Source organism: Zootoca vivipara, chromosome 8, assembly GCF_965207765.1.
Source record: "Zootoca vivipara chromosome 8, rZooViv2.hap1.1, whole genome shotgun sequence".
Taxonomy (NCBI): Eukaryota; Metazoa; Chordata; class Lepidosauria; order Squamata; family Lacertidae; genus Zootoca; species Zootoca vivipara.
Genome location: NC_142591.1, coordinates 72514424 through 72533474, shown reverse-complemented (window position 1 = coordinate 72533474; position 19051 = coordinate 72514424).

Genomic DNA, 19051 nt, shown 5'->3' with positions numbered 1-19051 from the left:
ATATTAATTAGTATATAAGTATCTACAATAGTATATTAATGGGCAGTGTGGGTGTGGAATAGAAGAGAATTTAGTTGTTATTATTTATTATTTAGAGGTGGGGTGTTTTTAATGCATTTCTTTTAACACACACCCCATATTTTTTGTTTTAATGTATTTATGTGTTGGCTGGCTGTAATTCTGTTTGGCATGATGAAGCAGCTAACACATTTACCGTAATACTGTAGATCCCTGAACATCACGGTGTGGGAAGCGGTTCAGGTGGGTCGAGGGATATAAGAAAGAATATATCCATAAAGAAGCAGGGTAGGATGGGAAGTTTTAAGAAATATCAGCATTCCTAATAAAGAGGCAGGCTGTGCGTGGAGTGGGGACAGGGGAATGTAAGAAATGTTAATTCCTTGCTCATTATTTATAAGTGGGTGGAATGTTTTTAATGCCTTTCGCCCCTGCCCCCAACTTGGTTTTAATGCATCTATGGACGGGGGGGGGGGGCGGCTCGGCTGTCAGTCGCTTTGGCGAAACGGGGCAAGCAGATAAATGAAATAACGAGGCAGGCAGTGCCGGTGGGTAGAGGAATGTAAGGAAGATTATTAGTTAAAGTGATGTTATGAAGTAGGCAGTGTGGGTGGGTGTGGAAATTAAGGAATATTGTATTAATAAAGAGGCAGGCAGTGCGGATGGGATGGGGAGTATAAGAACAATCGATATTAATGTTAATCATGAGGCAGGAAGGGTGAGCAGGTAGGGGAGTATAAGAAAAATCATCATTATTAAAAATGCCAGCAACAAGATAATATCCATAAGTAGGTTCTAGGTTTCCTACTATACTGAAAGCTATGCTGTGTCACCTGGAAACCTTTCGTTTGATTTCAGCCAGCAAAGGAGGTAGATTTGCTCTGCAATGCTCAAATTTTATTTCAAATTTTTAATAGACTTCCTGGATTTTGCCCAGCAGGCAGGCTCTCTTAATTTTGCTCTGTATGACACCACAGGTTATTAAGAAAGAATCAAGTGTTATTAAATCCACTGCTTGCCCTTGCCCATCATCTTTCTCCACACCCCCAGTTGTGTCACCTGTGTCAAGTTTTATCATGTAATATCCTTGGGGCAAGATGGTCCTACGTTAAACAAATGTCACTGATAATACTTCTTCCCTCACTGGTTTTCATGTCCACGTCAAGCAGTGCCCAATGACGATGTTTAGTCTCCATTGGGCTGTTTTGTTTTTTGTGGGAGGGTTGATACATTAGTGCTCAACTCCAGTAATATTCAGTGTTGTACTGTAATTCTGCTGTTGATAGCTATGAGCAGCTTTCTCTTCCTTAGCACACTTAAAAACAGCTTCTCATCGTGAAGCTGCCCAAACAATGGTTCTTATTTACCCTTCACATGCCTATACTGTAAATGTTTCTATATGTCTCTGTCCTTCTGTTCCAGCCACTCCATAATTCTCTCCCCCCCCACATACCTGGTTGTTTCATTTTTATTTGCTTAGGGTTTCCATTTTTTGAAAATATTTTGGGATTTCCGCTAGCCTTGGGATCTTCCTGAGTCTCTCACTACCTCTGGCTTGTGCATGGGTGGAACACTTTCAGCTACATAAGCATGTCTCAAATCTATGAGTATATACAACTGGGGTCTTGCAAGAAAGAAAGAAAAGCTTGGGTTCAGGATTCTTGAACATCATTCAATGCTCCCTTCCTTCTCCCCCATGCACAGACACCTGAGTCTGAGTCTGTGCATCAGTCTGAGTGTTGGTAGTGTGCCTAGTCCTTGCCTGTTTGGTGTTTGTTTTTGTTTGGCTGTTTTGAGTGGGTGAGATAGACACACTTGTGCCCAGTCCCAGCTACATTAAATAAATTCATTTTTCCCCCAAATAATTTGTATTCATTTTCCAAATACAAAATTACAAAAAAACAAAACAAAAACTCAAAGCAGGAAAAAACAAGAAAAAAGAAAAAAAACATTAAAAAAGAAAAACATCTCAGATCTTATATTATTTACTTAACATTGTTGACTTCCTCGATTCCCCCCTCACTGGGTCCATTTTAAAATTCCCATTAAGCAGTTTTCATCTTATATCTTAAATTGATCTAACACATTTTATCATTAACACTCGAATATTCTATTCTAAAAATACCTATTTTCCACCTTTAATTAATCAGTTATCCAAATCGTAAATTATTTTCCTTTCCTTCTATCTTCTATTTCTCCCCTTAGCCTCAAAATTTTTACCAAGAACTTTCCATAAATTTAAATATTAATTGTTCTATTATACTAACATTTAAACACATTATGACAAATTTAACCCCCCTTCCCCTGAACTCAGTTGAAGCCTATGGGTATCTCTCCTGTCCCTGGGAGCATTTAAAAATAACTTTTCTGTGTGAACCAGAAAGGAAGGCATGGCACACACACATTCACCCAAAGTTAGGCTGGGCTATCTAGCCATGCCATTTCCAATATCGATTGTGTGTCCCATTTATTGCTTTGTGTTCAGGCTGGCTTGTTTGTCCCAGTAGTCCGGAGAAGGACATTGTTGGCACAAGATGGCCATCAACGTGGATGGAGTTAAAAAGGGGATTAGACGAATTCATGGAAGATCAGGCTAGTACAGTGGTACCTCGGTTTAAGAACAGCCTGGTTTAAGAATGATTTGGTTTACAAACTCTGCAAAATAGTGTCTTGGTTTGGGAACTTTATCTCGGTCTAAGAAGGGAATCCAAACAGTGGAAGGGCACTGGCAATGGGATGCCTCCTTGGGGAAAGCGCCCCTCGGTTTAAGAACGGTTTTGGTTTAAGAACGGGACTTCCAGAACGGATTCAGTTCGTAAACCGAGGTACCAGTGTAGCCATTGTGGTTATATACTGTCAACACTGCTGGAGGCTGTTGGAGGCAGTATGCTTGGGAGTTTCAGTTATTGGGAAATACAGGCGTGGAGAGTGCGGTTGTGCTCTCGTCCTGCTTGCAGGCTTCCCAATGGGAAGTATAGCCACACTGAGAACAAGGTGGGCCATTGGCCTGATGTAGCAGGGCTATTCTGGTTAGCCTGGTGCTGAATTAGATGGACCTTGGGAAGGGTTAAGCAGAGCTCCTGTGTTTTTGCATTCTAAGGCAGACAGGAAAAACAATGGTTATACAGCCCTCAGCTGACAACCATACATACACAGGGGGACTTTTGGATGAAAAGTGCAACCAGTTCAAAGAAACTGTGTCAAGGTATTCTGTATACTGATGGGACTCTCTTGAATGACAGTCAAAACAACTGCATCCATATGGTGGAAGGGGTGAAATCAGCGTTTGCTTCCTTTCTTGTGCTGAGGCTAATAAGAATCAAAGTTCCTGTTTTCTGCAATTATTATCACACTTAGGACAGTTGTTGTAATGATTCTGACACTAACTGCATGAGACGGCAGATGGGGGCATTCATACACCAATGATTTATTATTATTTTTGTATAAAAACACCGACAACAACCATGCTGCGTTTCAAGATCAAAGAACAGGGCTGGAGTGGTGTTGCTGTGTTAAAACTGACGGCACGTACATTCTTCTGTATGCAGTGCGTAAAGCTTGTAACTGGTTACGAATCAAAAAAGTCTGCAGCTTGGTACACAGCCTTACTTAAAAGGGAAAAAGATGAAAGCAGTCAAGGAGCATTTAGGGATGAGAGCTGTATAAATTTATGATAGGGTTTAGCTTGCACAGCAGATAGCTTTACTAGGCTTGCCATACGTCCAGAAAATTCCGGACACGTACAGAAATCAGATGCCTAAAATGGCATCGGGGGGGGGGACTTCTTGAATTTTAAGAGATGTCAAGAATTTCTAGGACGTATGGCAACCCAATTTCCCCCCCAGTTTTCTGTCCCCCCCATTTTTGTTTTTGTTTTTTTAAAAACTATGGGGAAGGCTGTGCCCTGGCGGCAGTGGAAGTGATGGGAGGTCACTTCCCTTGGCTGGGGGAGGGGGGAGGCGCTGCTGCTGCGAGCCTGGCAATTTCCTTTCTTCCCAAGGTTTTCTTCTGGGGTTTTCCTGCATTTTTTTGTTTTTTACAATTTTCCTGTCAGAGCTGGGCAGAGCGGCCATCCATATGTGCTGGGCGACAATCGCCCTAGCAGTGTCAGTGTCCTGCAACGGTACAGCCGGTGGGTCTCCTCCACCTGGGGTGGCGGTTATTCATAAAATCCTGCTAAGTGTCAGGGACTGGGTAGAGGAGCAATGGTGGAGACTTCCTCCCCCCTTCCGGGGAGGAGGAAGAGGAAGACAGTATACATTTACAACAGGGGTTTGCGGAGGTTACAGCTCAGATGCGGTTGAGGGGAAAAGTTGGGAAATAATGGTAAAGGAGGAGGAGGAGGCAGAGTCGGAGCAGCTGGCTGACACGTTATCACCAGAAAGCATTCCAAGAACCCGGTGAGCCTTAAAAGTAGGAGAGTAAAGGGCTCAGAAGCAAAGGGCCCTCAGTGCCACCGATAGAAGAGATGACGAATGTAGAAGGGGAGTGGATATTTACTCGGGACAACTGCATTATTCCAAGAGGCTGCATTCCCAAGCCTCTCTCTGTAAATATTGAATAAAAGCAGCTGGTAAGGACTTTTCCTTGTCTTATCTGTTCCTGGCAACCTGCTGTGGGGGTTGGTTCCTCTGCCGCCTGATGCAAAGTGTGCCTCATCTGCAGCTCAGGGCTTCCGCATTTTCTGACTTCCTCCTTGAAATCCACAGCCAATGGGGAGGGGCCAGAGATGCTTCGGCTGCTGTCAGTCACCTTCCTGGCCGAAGGCAGGCAGTGCCTTCGAGGGTCCCCCTCCTGCAACGGAATGAGCGCAGCTAGACAGCTGGAGATGTACACACAGCAGAATAGGGGGCTCGAGGGGCTAATGATGGGAGGCTGCCCCATATTCTTACTCCTCCACCTTCTTAAGTAGCATAAAGCAGCATTAAGTTTAAATTAATTAAGAAAACAAGGCAGGTAACCTCTTCCCATCCCATCTGTGGTGTAGCTCAACAACTTTGGGGGTGTCAGCAATTTGACTTCTTGAAATACGGCAAGCCTAGCTTCACCTTCTTCCCTAGCCAAATCTCAAACTCAGTAACAAAGAAATATATTGTTTTTCTGATTGGTTACATATTAACCAAAGCTCTGCAACTGCGGCTTTCTCCTGATTGAAGTGCAGAGTGTTTGAGGACCAGGACATCTGCAAGGAAACCAAAATGCTTGTTTACAAAGCTATTGTACTACCAACCTTACTGTATGCTTGTGAAACATGGACCACTTGCAAACGCCATCTCCAGCTCCTCGAAAGATTCCATCAACGGTGTCTCCGAAAATTTTTACACATCACTTGGGAAGACAGGCGAACTAATATCAGTGTACTGGAAGAAGCAAAGATCACCAGTGTTGAAGCAATGATTCTTCAACATCAAGTTCGTTGGTTTGGTCATGTTGTGGGATGCCTGATGATCGCCTTCCAAAGCAACTACTCTACTCCGAACTTAAAAATGGAAAGCGTAATGCTGGTGGTCAACAAAAGAAGTTCAAAGACTCTCAAGGCAATTTTTTAAAAAATGTAGTATAAACACTGACAACTGGGAAACACTGGCCTGCGAGCGCTCCAGTTTACCAAAGGTGTCATGGGCTTTGAAGACACTCGAACTCAGGACACAAGGGAGAAACGTGCTAAGAGGAAGACACGCTTGGCAAATCCACATTGTGATCAACTCTTGCCCAGAAACCAATGTCCCCACTGTGGAAGGATGTGTGGATGCAGAATTGGCCTCCACAGTCACTTACGGACTCATTGTTAAAACCGTGTTTATGGAAGACAATCTTACTTGGCTACGAGTGATTGCCAAAGAAGAAAGAAGACATATTACCCTAGCAAATTCTCCATTATCTAAACTTTTCGTTGTCCTTCTAAGACCTGCACTACAGGTGAAACTTGGGAAATTAGAATATCGCCGAAAAGTGCATTTATTTCAGTAATGCAACTTAATGTTTTTTATTTTTCTTTTAATGTTTACAAATGCTGTCTTTTGGAAATTCCACAGTAATAAAACAAATAGTTACAATAATACAAAAATAAACATTACTATTACATTTCATGAATTTCATTCCATTTATAATTGACCTGCCTAAGGACAAATAATTACAATTACAAAAAATAAAGGCTTGTCATATCTTGCTTTGCATGTCATGCATCTATCGCATATATTGGTTTCACCTTTTAAGTTGCATTACTGAAGTAAATGTGATATTCTAATTTTCCGAGTTTCACCTGTATGTTGGGAGTTAACCAGTTCTGTTACGTAGAGGGAAGAAACTGCTTGCTTTCTAGGGCTGCAACCCTAGGAAGACTTGGACACACCTGACCCTATTGATTTCAGTTGAGTTTCAGCATAGCTAAGGACCAAAGTCAGATGTCTGCCCAACAGCTATATATCCTTTTTTTCCTCCATAGACAACTACAGTGGTACCTCTACTTACGAATTTAATGCGTTCCGAATGCACATTCGTAAGTCGAAAAAAACTAAGTCGAATCCCATAGGAATGCATTAGGAGAAAAAATTCGTAAGTCGAAGCAACCCTATCTAAAAATTCGTAAGTAGAAAAAATCCTATCTAAACCGCATCCAAGATGGCGGACGGAGCTCCGTTCGTAAGTAGAAACATTCGTAAGTAGAGTTATTCGTAAGTAGAGGTACCACTGTACAGGCTAGGGGACTCTCATTCTTACTGGGGAAGCAGGGTGTTCTTTTCATTTGTCATTAGACGACAACTTTGAAACAAAAACCTACCCTTAGGGTAGACTTGGAAATTGATACCTGTGTGTAACCACAACCCAAGGGGGAAAGGAAGCAACAGAGTTGCGCCATAGGGCTCAGTGCTCTGATTTCCAGAGAAGACCAGTTACAGCAAAGCAGGGCAATCTGGTAGACCTCAGCTCTCATTCTTGACCATTGGCCATGCTGGCTGGACTGAGGGGAACAACCTCTGGAGCGTAACACATTGGCTGCTCCTGTCCTGCAGGATGTGGAAAGGGATAGCACAAAATCATTGTTATTTAGCAGTTGTTGCTAAAGTCTGCTCAAGCATTTCAAAGTCTGGGAGTGAAGGAAGATGCAGAGAAGATGTGGCAGAGGACCACAAGCAGCACTTCAGTTTGCCTAGGGCTCCTCCCCACAGAACTGTCCCAACCCAGTCACAAAATGCCATGCCCTTTGGATGGATTTCTGGCTTTCATGCTGTGGCAATATGGAATGCCTGCCTGCTGCACTCTGCATGAGCGAACGAGGGAGGGGTGGTGGAAAGAGGAAGAAAGGAAGCTGTCTAGCAACAAGCTGTCAATCCTGCCAGCCGTTGCCATTTGCAGAATAGCTGACAGGAGACCAGATAAAAGTTTTATATATATTTCAAATGTAACATGAGCAAGACCTTAATATCTGTCAGCTCAAGCTGGCTGATGTGGCTGGGGAATCTGGCATTGCTGCAGTTTCACATGCTCATCAGCTGCAGGAGCAGAAGTTCTATTCCCCTCCCCCCCCCCCCAAGAATGGAGATGGTAATTAGTGTATTTTTTAAAAAAATTGAAGAAGCAAAAAATGCTTATTAGCAAAGCAAGGAGTATCAGATGCTGATTAACAGCATTGCGTGGAATAGGCATGCTAATACTTGCAGATGCTGTGGAGTTCAGATTTTGGCTAACGGGGAACATTTCATAGCTGCCAAGTTTTCCCTTTTCTCGCGAGGAAGCCTATTCAGCATAAGGGAAAATCCCTTAAAAAAGGGGATAACTTGGCAGCTATGGAACATTTAAGCCTCACCCAGGTGAGATCTGATGGAATGGCAGAGCCCAACCCCCTCCATCCACTTTTAAAAACAGAAAATGTTGTGTTTCTGCAGTCCTACTTGTACCTGCGCTCATAAATTTGGTATCGCTTTCTGACTCAATTCAAAGGATAAGGTTTACGCTTCATATTTTAGCGCCAAAGGTCCAGAGGACTCACATTTTCTCTCCAAATGAAGGACTCTGGTTGTGTTGCGATACGGAGGTGATGTCGGAACCGGCCCACCGTCATCCTGCCTACTTTCAGGGTCTTGCACGGAAGCAATCGATTTTTTTTTCAAAAAAGAAGCAAAACAATTGGAGCAAGACAACTTCTCCATCTGCCCCATCTGTCCTTTGTGTGTTTGTTAAGAAACATGCTGGGCAAAAGGCTGCGAGTTCAAGGTTTGATCTGGGAGACACAGGAGCCAGGTGTGTTGCGTGGACCGTGGACTTTTGAACCCAGAGCAGAGATTCTTTGGCTCAAGTTCTTGGTGAGCCATGAAACTCATTTTACACCTCAGCTTACCCTCACAGGGTATTGCAGATTAAATAAATGAGACAGCCCAGCCCCATCTGCATCGCCCTGAGCTCCCTGGAAGAAGCACAGCAGGCACAATATGGATGTTGTATGGTTGTCTTTGAAATTTGAATTCCAGGGCTTTCTGAAATGCTTTGGGAACACTCGTCTGGATAAACATCTTTGTGAGGTGTGTGTGAGATGCACTCACAACAAATGTTCACATGTTCTTGCTAGTGTCCGAATGTGGCTTCGTGCCAGAGGAAAAAGGGGATAAGGAACCGTTTCCCATTAATTAATTCATTGAAAACATTTATATCCCTAGAAAAGTTCCAACCGTGGATAACTGATCAATAAAAATAGCACAATCCCTGACATGAGGCGTACAATCTAAAAAAGCCACAACACAAAAAGGAAGGGGCGGGGAAGGGGGAACTGTTGGTGTATCCTGAATTCAGGATCTTAGCAGAAATAACATACTAAATTCACACCTAGCAGAGGGAGATTGGATTGATAGGACAGGCTGTTTCACCCATAACATGCAATGGGGTTTATCTGCATTGCCTGGTACTTCTAGGGAAAGTTTAGTTGTTCTTGTGTGATCTCTAGAAATACAGAGCCTTCATCTTTACCTGTGTTGTATCTTATAGATGCAGATACCAAATTACTGTAACATGAAAAGCATATATAAATATCAAATTTAAAGGATATATATATATATGCAAAAAATTCTTTTTACAGCCTTTAGAGAATCAAAGTCTTGGTCTTGAAAGCAAGCTTAAAGGTAAAAAGTCTGCGTCCTGTTGTTACTTCTATAGTTGAGATGAAAGAGCTTTTAATTTTATCTGGAATGTTTAAAGTTCACCGATACGGTATGTGTCTGACATCCCTGCAGATTGATTCTTCCTTCAAAGCCGAAAACACATTTTATTCATGCATAACTTCGTGTTTCAGCTGGAGGGGGGAAATAACCAGGCAATGCCTTCTCATCAGAGATGCCACTCATCTTACTACAAGGCTGGTGCCAATGGTCAGGCAGTCAACTTACTTGAAGGGATGTGTGTGCAAGGAGTCTCAAGCCAGGAGTTCTGGCAACTGGAATCAACCCCCCCCCCACTTCCTCAACCACCACTGGAGCAAATAGGAGCACCCCTCCCCCCAGTGCTAATTGCAGAACTGATTTGAGACTACAACAGAGGATTGTAGCTCCCTACCAGTTAAAGTCCCCAACCTTACCTTAGGATCCCAATGTGCCTTGGAGCCTCAGAAGCTGCAATTGGTGCCTTTTTTTGTTTGATTATTAGGATGCAGGACACCAGAGATCTCTCCACTCTTGGAAGAGGGACTGTGAACAACACTGGGTGGTGTGCATTTCCAGCACGAAGACAAAACTGCAAACCTGCCTTGATATTTTTGCTATTGGACGCTGGGTGTTGTTTACGTGATCTTGTTATATTTATAGTACTGAAATGTTATTGTATGTTATTGGATTTGATGTTGTGCTGTTTTGCTGTGTTGTTCCAAAATGGTTTTTGCAGTGTTTGGTTTTGAAACACATTCCTGTTTTCTCTGAACACCCCCCCCCCCAGTGTGGTAAAGTGGCATACAAATAAAAGGAATGGATGAGCTCTGCTTGATGCCACGGGCCATAGAATCATGCAAACGTGGCCTGGCAAAGAGACCGAGAAGGGGATGCAGAGGAGAGAAGCCAGTCCCATTTAGCATCGCTTTTAGTTCACTCTTACAAAATGAGGAACAGATCTCAAAATATCTGGCCATGGGCCTGACTTCTGCGCCAACCCCTCTTCAAATTCCTCTAAGAATTCCTAAAGTACTGAATCGTTTAAAAAATGTACACAATGGTTCTGTTTGCATCACTGGGAGAAGCATATTTCTTAGCTAATGCACAGTAATAAAGAAGGGCATGGGAAGGGGTCCTTCTGCAGCTTTTGTCTGATGACTAATAACTCCAGGCCTGGGAGAGAATTAACGGCTTAGCCAAAGCCACTCAAGGGAGACAACCTCAGTCTAGGGGTCAAGGCATTATTATTATTTTTTAAAAAGAAACATCACATGATGGTTACTTTGTGGTTACATATCCAAGCCAAATCTCTCAATTGCATGAAAGATGAGGAGGATTTTGTGTTTTGATTTCGCCGAGGATTATCTGGTGGTTCTGTGCTGCAAAGGAATCCTGATGTCTTGGTGGCTTCAGACCAGCCCAAAGCTGAGGGGGGTGGGAGGGGGTCTTCCTATCCACGTCAGCTGGATGACCTCTACCTCAAATACTGTATCTTGGGATGCAGCTAGGTGTGACCATGATTTCAAGAGTTCTGTGATAGATCTCCAGCAGTTACGATCAAAAGTTAATAGCTGGGATGGGTGTGTGTGAGAGAGAATAAGATCTGTGATTTGGAACTGGGCGGCGGGGTTAATTGTCCCCCAGTGGCATTTTCTCAATTAGCACCCCCCAGAATGATTGAATAATGCAATGGGTTTCCATGAACAGAGGTCTATCACTGTGGGTTGCCTGGTCAAAATCCTGAACTTGGAAAATGAGTAAAAAGCCCAGGGTGCTCCAGTGATGTGCTTCTATGGTACAAATGCTTAGATGATCTTCCTTAGGCAGATGGTGCCTGCAAGAAAGGGGAACATCTTTCTCTCCACCACACATAGCTAGGAATAAGCTAGCAATCTAGGGGTCTCTATGCAAATAGATGTATGGAAGTGAGAGCTGGACCATAAAGAAGGCTGATCGCCGAAGAATTGATGCTTTTGAATTATGGTGCTGGAGGAGACTCTTGAGAGTCCCATGGACTGCAAGAAGATCAAACCTATCCATTCTGAAGGAAATCAGCCCTGAGTGCTCACTGGAAGGACAGATCCTGAAGCTGAGGCTCCAATACTTTGGCCACCTCATGAGAAGAGAAGACTCCTTGGAAAAGACCCTGATGTTGGGAAAGATTGAGGGCACTAGGAGAAGGGGACGACAGAGGACGAGATGGTTGGACAGTGTTCTCGAAGCTACGAACATGAGTTTGACCAAACTGCGGGAGGCAGTGGAAGACAGGAGTGCCTGGCGTGCTATGGTCCATGGGGTCACAAAGGGTCGGACACGACTAAACGACTAAAAAACAACAATGCAAATACAACAATATTTGTGGGTTCCGAGGGAGACTAAAGCCCTAGGCAGAGTTCCCAGACACAGGGAGAATTCTGAGCATGCTCCGTTAACCATGTTTCAACACAAACACCCCTCCCGACCTTCCCTCTGAAGGCAGGAATAAATATCTAAAGCAGATCAGAGACATGTTAGGATACTGAGAGTGGGGCTTGTGTGCCTACCCTTCCATACTTTTAAACTCCCCAAGACAGAGAACTGAGCTTGGGCCCTGTAGGTCAACAGCATTTTGGGTGTTGGGTTGACTCTCTCTCTCTCTCTCTCTCTCTCTCTCTCTCTCTCTCTCTCTCTCTCTCTCTCTCTCTCTCTCTTGTGGGCAAGTGGGGGTTTGGCTGTTTGTTGGAGCGCGGAGATATGCCTCCCCCTATGCTCAACCTGAAAACAACAACAACAACAACAACAGGTAAGGCTCCAGTAGCCTCCTTCAAAGGGAACCAAACCTTGGTAACCCCTGCACCCCTAGTAACACCTCACCACTTCAAAAAGTGGGATGAGCAGTAAAAGAAATCTACCTGTTGCTAGGTAGGCAGAACATCATCATCATCATTTATACCCCACCCATCTGGCTGGGTTTCCCCAGCCAACAAAATATTAAAAACACGATAAAACATCAAACTTTAAAAACTTCCCTAAACAGGGCTGCATTCAGATGTCTTCTAAAGGTCAGATAGTTGTTTATTTCCTTGACATCTGATGGGAGGGCATTCCACAGGGTGGGTGGCACTGCTGAGAAGGCCCTCTGCCTGGTTGCCTGTAATCTCACTTCTCGCAGGGAGGGAACAGCCAGAAGACCCTTGGAGCTGGACCTCAGTGGCCTCCAACCTGAACAAAGGGATGGAGATGCTCCTTCAGGTATCCTGGGCTGAGGCCGTTTAGGGCTTTAAAGGTCAGCACCAACACTTCAAACTGTGCTCAGAAACGCACACACCAGCACCATCCACTGCTCAGATTACAGGAGGAGGGGGCACAGCCCCCTCTCCCTCTGTGACTCAGTGCTGGAAGCCACAGAATGGGAGGAGTGCTGTTGTGATTGGGTCCTGCTTGCTGGTTTCCCACAGGAATATCATTGGCCACTGTGAGAATGGGATGCTGGACTAGATGAGCCATGCAGCCTCATCCTGTGTGCTTTTGACCCCTGCCCCGTGCTTTAAGAAATGCTTTGGGGGAAGCCATGATTTGATTCCGTTTTTGAAAGGGCAGAGGGTAGAGCTTGTAGATTTCATTAAGGGCTCTCTAACCCACCCACCCAAAAATACTGTAACTCCGAGCTGCTGTCATTTAGCAGGAAATCGGCTGCAATCACACCTACCACAGCTGCAAAGAGAATATTAATGTCTATTTACTGATCTTTGGGGTTGGTTCCATTGTAGCCTAGCATTGAACTTAGACAGGAGAGGTTCAGCTATGGGGTTCTTTAGCTCAGTTGGTTAGAGTGTGGTGCTGATAAGATTGCAGGTCCGATCCCCCACATAGTCCTGCATTGAAGGGGGTTGGACTAGATGATCCTCAGGGCCCCTTCCAACTCTATGATTCTTGGGTCAGGCACTTTCTCTCACCTTAAAGTACTGCACAGAGTCCTTGTGCAGGGAACTCCGAAAATGGGAGCGAGGGGGCCATCATACATCACCTCAGCTCCCTTGGGAAGAGGACAGGACAAAAATGCAATAAATGCAATAAGCAAGGAGGGCTGCTGTAAAGAACCGTAGCTATGAGAGTTATGATTTGACAGCTTTGTTGACCAGTTCTTGTGAGAAAGAATTTATTTTCCTCTTTCCCACTGGAACCTTAGAAGCAGTGAATAATACTTAGGCCAAGTAGAAGTTGGAGGACTGAAATATGCAATTCTTTCAGAGCAGCCGCAGAGCTATGTGTCCACAGCATAATAAACTTTAAATATATATATGTTCTTTAAAATTTTCGTTGAGAAAAGAAAGCAACAGAAAAGAGAAAAAGAAATACATAAAACAGTGATACAATACGAAATATAGGCATATAAGTAATACAGTTATTCCAAATTCAGGTAGGTAGCCGTGTTGGTCTGACGCAGTCGAAATATTTTTTTAAAATAAAAAAAAATGTCCAGTAGCACCTTAGAGACCAACTAAGTTTGTTCTTGGTATAAGCTTTTTTTTTAATTTTTTTTTTAATTTTAAAATAGATCTTTATTCAAATAATTCACAAGAAATACAAAATCAAATACACAATAACAGAAAAAACATTAAAAGTTCGAAAAACTAAGAATCAGGTAGGGTAAAAGAATTACATATTAAATCATGAGTCCACTTCTGAAGAAGTGTGCATGCACACGAAAGCTTATACCAAGAACAAACATAGTTGGTCTCTAAGGTGCTACTCTTTCATGAACCACTGCCTTGTCCCAATCCCAAAGAAGGGCAGTGCCAAAGAATGCTCCAACTACTGCACAATTGTGCTCATTTCACACGCTAGCAAGGTTATGCTTAAAATTCTACAAGGCAGGCTTAAGCAGTATGTGGAGAACTCCCAGAAGTGCAAGCTGGATTTCGAAGGGGCAGAGGAACCAGAGACTATGCAAAAGCATTTGACTGTGTCGACCACAGCAAACTATGGCAAGTTCTTAAAGAAATGGAAGTGTCTGATCACCTCAACTGTCTCCTGAGAAATCTCTATGTGGGACAAGAAGCTACAGTTAGAACTGGATATGGAACAACTGATTGGTTCAAAATTGGGAAAGGAGTACGACAAGGTTGTATATTGTCTCCCTGCTTGTTGTTGTTGTTATTGTTTAGTCGTTTAGTTGTGTCCGACTCTTCGTGACCCCATGGACCAAATGATTGGTTCAAAATTGGGAAAGGAGTATGACAAGGCTGTATATTGTCTCCCTGCTTATTTAACTTATATGCAGAATCATCATGAGAAAGGCTGGACTGGATGAATCCCAAGCCGGAATTAAGATTGCTGGAAGAAATATCAACAACCTCAGATATGCTGATGACACAACCTTGATGGCAGAAAGTGAGGAGGAAGCTCCTGCAGCCAATCGGAAGCCCCGTTGGACGTTCGGCTTCCAGAAGAATGTTCAAAAACTGGAACACTTCTGGGTTTCAATCGTTCAGGAGCTGATTTGTTCGGGAGCCAAGGCATTTGAGACCCAAGTTCCAACTGTATCTTTAGCTACAAAATCAATCTGCATCTCGCCTTTCTGCTGATGCTTCTGCCAGTACTTCTATTCCAGTTTAGCTTGATGAACTAGCTGAGCCCCACCAGTCTTCTATAAAACCTGGCAGCTACTGAAGGACTCTGCCAGTGTTGAGCCACTTCAGCTTTCTTTACTCAGGAAAATCTTGGCTAGATTTTACCATTTGTTGCAAATTGCCTTTTGTGGGGATGATCTCTGGTAGCCTCTGGACAAAATCGAATCAACCGCAAAGAAGCTTGTAATTCATTTAGCAAGCGGATCTGGTAAGACACTTTATAGCCTGCCCACACAGGCCTGTTTTAGGAAAGTCTGCCTGTGGATTCCCAGTGCAATCCTATGCATGTTTACTCAGAAGTAAGCCCCACTGTCCGTCGCCTTTTTTGCAGGTGCCTGCTGCTGACGGGCAATTTCAGTGGAAAGGCAGGAGGCAGAGGGAACTGGAATTCGGACAACCATTTTGAAACGCCATGTGATGCATGCTGCCAAATTTCCAATTCATCACCCTCCAAAGTTGTAAGGCTCAGCAGTTCCCCCCTCCCAGCACTTCTGAATCATCATTGACTTTATAGATCTCCCCCCTCCACCCCAGTCCTAAATCTCTTTCTCAGGCTGTATCATTTTTCATTTTAGCAGATTATTATTTCTCGTGATTCCTTTTTTTGGCTTCCTGACTTAAAAGTTCAGAGTAATTCAGAAAACAGGGAGAGAGAGAGAAAAAAAACAGTTGATCAACGGAGACAAAGACACACAAGGGGTGAGGAACGGGGAGGGAAGAGGAAAAAAGCAAACTCAGGCACCAGTTCTTAAATAGCAATTCAGAAACAGTTCAGGGATGGGGAAGTGTCTGGTGGAACTGGTCTTTCGGAAAAGCTGATAAAACAAGCCCTGCATCATGATTCCTGCCGATGGAATGAGCATGATTTTAGAAAGAAAAGCGGGGAGGAACAAATCACAGAATTCTTTGGAGCATGTGCAAAGTGCCACTTTATGAACAGCACTATATTTTTAATATGAAAACTACTACAACTATTAACAACAACATCCTGTAAAAGCATTTGTGGTAGCGTTTGAATATCTATGCTTGGAAGAAGGAAAACTCTGATCCTAAACCTCCACTGCCTTGTGGCTATATTCACTCGTTAGAAAGGCTTTGGGAGTAAAGCCCAAGGAAAAATCTGTTCCTGCTGCCTTGTAGAACACCTTCGAGAGAAGAAAAGGGTGTAGGAACGTTTATACAAATATAGCAGAGTTAAACGATTCCTTGTTTGAGTTTAAACAGCAGCAAGCGGATTGCTAACTCGTTGGAGTCCTTTTAATAATTATGCCTTCTACCTTCCTGCCTTCTTGCCTTCCTGGTTGATAATCCCTTTTGTCCCTCTTAAAGAAAAATACACATGAATCTGAATGATAATAACATAAACTACTTTACTGTCAGATTCATTGAGTACATACCATATATACTTGAGTATAAGCCTACTTTTTCAGCACCAAAAATGTGCTGAAAAAGCCGCCCTCGGCTTATATTCGAGTGAGGCGGGCGGTGGTGGAGAAAGGCACAGAATCAGGGGTTCGGAGAAGCGCTGCGCTGCGACTCTCCGAACCCCCGTCCTATGCCTGCTCTGTGTGAGGCGGCAGGGAGGGACAAGCGGCAAGGAAGGGATCCTTCCTCACCGCTTCTCCCCCCCCCCTTCCCACCGCCGACAGCTGGGAAAGGCATAGGATGGTTTTTATTTTTATTTTTGAAATTTACCAGTAGCTGCTGCATTTCCCACCCTCGGCTTATACTCGAGTCAATAGGTTTTCCCAGTTTTTTGAGGTAAAATTAGGTGCCTTGGCTTATATTCGGGTCAGCTTATACTTGAGTATATACGGGGTTACATAACATATAAACTATATACTAGATATTAGTGAATCTTAAAAAGATTCCATCAGAGCATTTACTACTTAACACTCCTATCAGCAGCTGACCAACTGACTGTCACATAGAGGCAGCTAGTCCTCTCTCAGAATGTTGGATTTGACTGACATATCCCACAAAGGGAGGCGAGGAAACTCATGTTAGCAGATTTGTTTATCTCTATTGTTTGGCTTTGAAGTGCACTTTCTCCCTCTTCTTTTTATTATTAGTATTATTCAGCAAGATGAGCAGCTGATCTAAATCTCTCTCAGATGACACGTTGACAAAACAACAAGATTGGCTCAGGCACGAGAGCCTCTTTGCAGAATTCAGGACGGCCTTTGCAGCCAGGGAACTGCTCGCTTGTGACAACCTGCCATTTTGCTTCTCATTGTCCAAACTTCATCCTTATCTGCCCACAGTTCTTTTTCATGCATTTTGACATCCGTTGCTAGAGGGGCAACTTTCTACAGTGCTTTTGCAGGCCTCAGCGAAAGGATGTGTCCCTCTTGAATACCATGCTCCTCTCCCCGCGATCTTCAGAGAATGCTAACAAAGGATGTTTTTGCAGCCTAGAAAGGCCTTCCTTTGATACGTTCAACTAGATTGCAAGTGTGGCTATGCTCGGTATATTCCTACTGTGTCCTTTCACTTTATTTTCCTTTCCCCCCAGATATGTGCTTCTCGCTTTCTAATCCTAAAGGATTTTCTCCTGAGCTCTGAGGCACACACACACTCATAAATTATCTACTTTTCGTTAATATCTAGGGGTTGCACCCAATGTTAGTTATACTCATTGCAGACCTATCAACATTAACGGGCATGATTGTTAGATCCATTAATTTCAAAGGGTCTCTTCTCAGTAGACCTTTGTTGGAGACAACCCTAGGACAGCAACCAATTTAATAATAATAATAATAATAATAATAATAATAATAATAATAATAATACCCCATCCATCTGACTGGACGCATTTTAATTAATTGATTATAAGGACTTGGATCCTATCTAGGGTTCTGCTGGTACAATTCTACTCATGGGACATTATCTTCATCAGAAGGTGGAATGACCGATTTTGCTTCTACCTGCAGCTCCTCATGTCCTTTGCTTTGGAGGGTCAGGCTCATAGAACAGCATGAGACATGGGGCCGGGGCCTACAGAGATCAGGGGTATATGGTGAACATTCCCTTAATTCCTTTTGCCAGAGGAATCCTCAGATGGATCTTATTTGCTGCTCCCAGATGCAAATGAAAGGAGTCTTTCTCTTCACAGACATCTGGTTGGGGTCCAAAGTATTGGTTTTAGGATCCAAACCATTGGTCTTAGTTGATGAATCAAGTAACCAGATCAAATTTATATACAGGCAAAAACAGTATTTCCGAAGCAAGAAGCATAGTTTATTTGTTTTCAGATGCATCGTGTTATATAGGAGAGGGGAAGGAAATAACCTGTACAAAATAAGAACTGTTCAAGAATGGAACAGATTCCCTCGGATGGAATCTCCTTCCTTGGAGGTTTTAAAGCAGAGGTTGGATGGTCGTACGCCATGGATGCTTTTGTTGAGATTCCTGCATTGCAGGGGGGTGGGTGACCCTCAGGATTTAAGGTTGCCATAGGTCCTCATTTTCCAGGACACGTCCTCTTTTTCAAGGGTAGAGAAAGTCATAGCGATCCATAGCTAAAAGAAGAAGTTGGCAAATGTGTCCTCTTCTTTGCTCTTCAAAATATGGCAACCTTCTTTCTTCCAACTCTATGATTCTTTGAGAAGTAAGTCCCACTGAACTCCATGTGGAGTAAATGCACTTAGGATTGCAGCCTTAACCGACTATTTTGTCTTTCCTGCATCTTCCATCATCCACCTTCATTGGATGACCCCAGGTTCTATTATTATGGGATAGAGCAGACATGGAACTGTTATGTGTCACATGTCTGTTTAACATACCAGCACAGATTGCTGGGTACTTCCGTTGTGTATAGCTTTTGCTTTTGTGAGTCTCTCTGAGGAGACAAAGGAGAGACAACATGTTTTCTTTGTCCTGATTTATGCTTAATAAATCTGCTTGTTATGCTTTCACAAGCCTCCTCACGCCGCTTCTGTTCACGCAGCGGGCTCTGCTAATATAGTAACAACCTCTGGCTGCTTTTTCTATGTGAGGCAAATTTTGTGGACCTCTACCATGCCTCTCTTCTTAGATTTTTCTAATTAAAAAGCCACAAGTGTTGCAATGCAACCTTTCCTGATAGCGAAGTTGTTCTAGACTCGTGATAATTTTGGTTGCCCTTTTCTGAAATATGTCTGGTTCAATGGGCTTCTTTCCCCTTCTCCTCCATACCTTTATATAGCAGAGAAGCACTCCAGTATGGGGGTGAACAGGGCTCTTTAATGTTTTATATCACATAAAAGGAAAGGGTTGCATGGATGGGGGAGGAATTAGCCATTTTCCTTT